This window comes from Squalius cephalus (assembly GCF_949319135.1).
Source record: "Squalius cephalus genome assembly, chromosome: 18".
NCBI classification, from domain to species: Eukaryota; Metazoa; Chordata; class Actinopteri; order Cypriniformes; family Leuciscidae; genus Squalius; species Squalius cephalus.
Genome location: NC_137139.1, coordinates 9,280,200 through 9,283,394, shown reverse-complemented (window position 1 = coordinate 9,283,394; position 3,195 = coordinate 9,280,200). Strand labels below are relative to the sequence as shown.

The 3,195-nt window shown below is 43.8% G+C and overlaps 1 long non-coding RNA gene across 1 annotated transcript; it reads right to left on the bottom strand.

Moving 5' to 3' along the window:
• Positions 1-231: 231 nt before the first annotated feature.
• LOC307145792 lies at positions 232-2,817 on the bottom strand. The gene is made up of 3 exons (XR_013819001.1): positions 2,463-2,817; positions 1,966-2,294; positions 232-932 (listed from the first exon to the last, which is right to left on the bottom strand). It is a non-coding gene; the product is annotated as an uncharacterized lncRNA (long non-coding RNA).
• Positions 2,818-3,195: the final 378 nt, after the last annotated feature.

Here is a 3,195-nt window from a genome sequence, read left to right as displayed (position 1 = left end):
ATCACTTAAATTTAAATAATAATCATAATAATACAAAAAGAATTTAAACCTTTAAGTAAACAAACACGTCATGCCTTTAAAACACCAATTCTACACTCAGGCTGCTCTGGTTACCGGGGTTCTCGGGAGCGCTTGCGATCTACAAATACATATTTTTTAAAACACCTGCACACTATTCCCTTTATCACTTGAAACCCCCGCACAATGACTATATATAATATATATATTACTCACCCAATTCATTCTCAGCGCCGTATTTATGTGGCGTCTTCACCGCATGAGTTTGGTGCATCACTTAAATCAGTCCGTGCTTGTCCCCCTTAAATGCACAGTTCCTCCCCCCACCCCGTTTAACCAGAGCTCAATGTCACATCCACTCCCCACTTGTCAAATCATCGTCCCGATGATTCACCGTGTACATTTCCTGACAAAATCTTTAAAAAAACACCATTAACCACCTCTCATCACTCTTTTTAATTCATGCATCACTTGCAGCAAAAGATCTAAGACTGTCTCCATTGCTCCAACTTCGCTAGAAGGGGGTCTAAAGCCATCATTTAACCCCGTGGGGATAGCTGTAGCTTCCATACCCTGCACCGATCGTGGCTCCCTAAAGGGGTTACTATGCTGTCCCGCTGTGGCCCTCTGGGAGCATCGAACAGTAGAGTCTGTCCCAGTGGTTATTGATCTCTCGTCATCTCTGGAAGCTACTTCTTCTGCATTCATTTCCCTTTCAACCCCTGAAGATGGATTATCTGGAACCACCACCCGGAACTCCTCCCAATCCTCCTCAGACTCAGACTCTGACGGTACCATGTTTGTACTTGAGTCTGTCCCTTGATGCTCCCTTGACCTTACAGGCTCCTTCTGCAGCGGTTCACAACGGCGTAGCTCCAAACGATGCACATTCTTTGGTGGACGAGATTGATCCACTGGAACATACTACCAGAACCAGGAAGTATGACCATATTAGCCCGGTTCTGTCAAAACTGCTCTGGCTCCCTATTAAACATCGCATCAATTTTAAAATATTGCTGATCACTTACTAAATGGTTTAGCTCCGCAGTACTTGAGCGAGCTCTTAACGCATTATAGTCCTACACGTCTACTGCGATCTCAAAATTCCGGCCAGTTGATAATACCTAGAATATCAAAATCGACTGCTGGCGGTAGATCCTTCTCCTATTTAGCACCAAAGACACATCTCTTTGACCTAGCATTCACATAATACATTATAGACTTCTATAATTCAATGTTAGGCTGCATAGATTAGGTCAGCTGGAACCGGGAACACTTCCCATAAATCCTGATGTACTCGTTACATCATAAGAAGAATGGCATCTACGCTAATTTAAGTGTCTTTGTTTATCCCGAGGTTTTCCCGCAGCCTGTCGGATCCAGGCCGTATCCAGATCTGATGAAGGACCTGCGCCTGGACCCGATGACAACGCAGTGCTGAAGTGCCAACTAGTCTCTCCCTATGGAGGATCCCTTTACCACTCTACAGATAAAGCGCCGTCTGGAAACTCAATTCGCGTATCTACCCCGAATTGATAAAATAAAATAAAATTCTGTATCAAAAATTATAAGGAAACACCAGTACTTTGCTTAGGCTTTGTTTGTAGGGAATTCCAAACCTGCGCACATATATTCAAACGCACATAACTATAGAACCAATTCTTAATGCGCATGTGACCACCATCAGCGTTTCTCACAGGTTCGCGTTTAAAGTCTGTGTAGAGAGAATGGTGTCGTCTTAGCGGCCCCTAATTTAATAACAAATGATTGTTGCGACGGAAGCGAATCAATCAAAACTAACTTTAGCTGGAAAATAACTTTATTAAAGAACCGCTATAAAGCCAAAACAATCTGTTACCTTAAATTATACGTTTATCTCTGTAAAGCTGCTTTGAAACAATCTACATTGTTAAAAGCGCTATATAAATGAAGATGACTTGACTTGACTTGGAACTACCTTATACACTGCCTTGTCCGGGTCCAATCTTTCCAACACACAGTGAGGCAAATCCTCCCAAACATCCTGGATTTTATTTCTTCCTCTCACTCTGCGATTACGCAGGTAAACCAAATCCCCTGGATTCAAACTGGCATATTTGATTACCCCTTGTTGCCTTTGTCTCTGCTTGGCCATACTCTGCAACCGTCTCTGTGTCAGCCTATAAGCCTGCTGCAGTTTGTGCTGATGGTCGATCACCCAGGTGTCCACCATACCTCCTCCTCTCTTTTCCACTGTACCACCCCTCAACAAATGGTCAATTGGGAGATCAGGGCTCCTGCCAAACATTAAAAAGAATGGGGAAAACCCAGTTGTAGCATTTTCAGTAGTATTATATGCAAACAATACTTCATGCAAGTACTCATCCCATCTCATTTTCTTTTCGGAAGGAAGGGCCCTGAGGAGATCATGTAAAGTTCTATTAAAACGTTCACACAGCTGTTACCTTGGGGGTGAAATGCTGTTGTTCGGCTCTTCTGTATGCCATACATTCTACACAGCTGCTGCACAACTTCAGCCTCAAAGCACCGTCCTTGGTCAGAATGAATCCGGGCTGGGACTCCGTATCGATGAATCCACTCCTTGCCCAGCACCTTTGCCACTGTTATGGCCTCTGATCCGCTGTAGGTACGGCTACTGTGAATTTAGAAAATACATCCGTTATAACAAGCACATTTTCTCTTCCACTCTGGGAACATTCCAGCAACGTAAAATCCAATGCCACCACCTCCAAAGGTTTAGATGCTTGAATGCTATTCATCACCGTTTTTACTTTAGGCTGAACATCCTTAGACACAATACATCGAAGACAATGTTTGCAGAACTCCTGAACATCCTGGTACATCCCAGGCCAATAAAAACGTTGATGTACTAGCTTAAACGTCCGGTCAATCCCCTGATGACCTTGATGGTCATGCAGCTGACCAAGAACTTCCTGCTTTAAGACTTGAGGTAAGAGAAGCTGTTTAACCCAACCCCCTCTAGCATCTGCAATGACTCTATAAAAGATGCCTTCATGATCTTCCACTTTATCCCACTGTCTTAACAGCTCCAGTGCGTCTTTTGACTCCCCTTTTCGCTCTTTCTTACCTGGCCCTTCCCCCTTACTCCAATAGAACTTGAACCGGGAAATAACAGGATCCTGTTCTTGCCAGCTCTGCAGATCCTGTGTCTGAAAT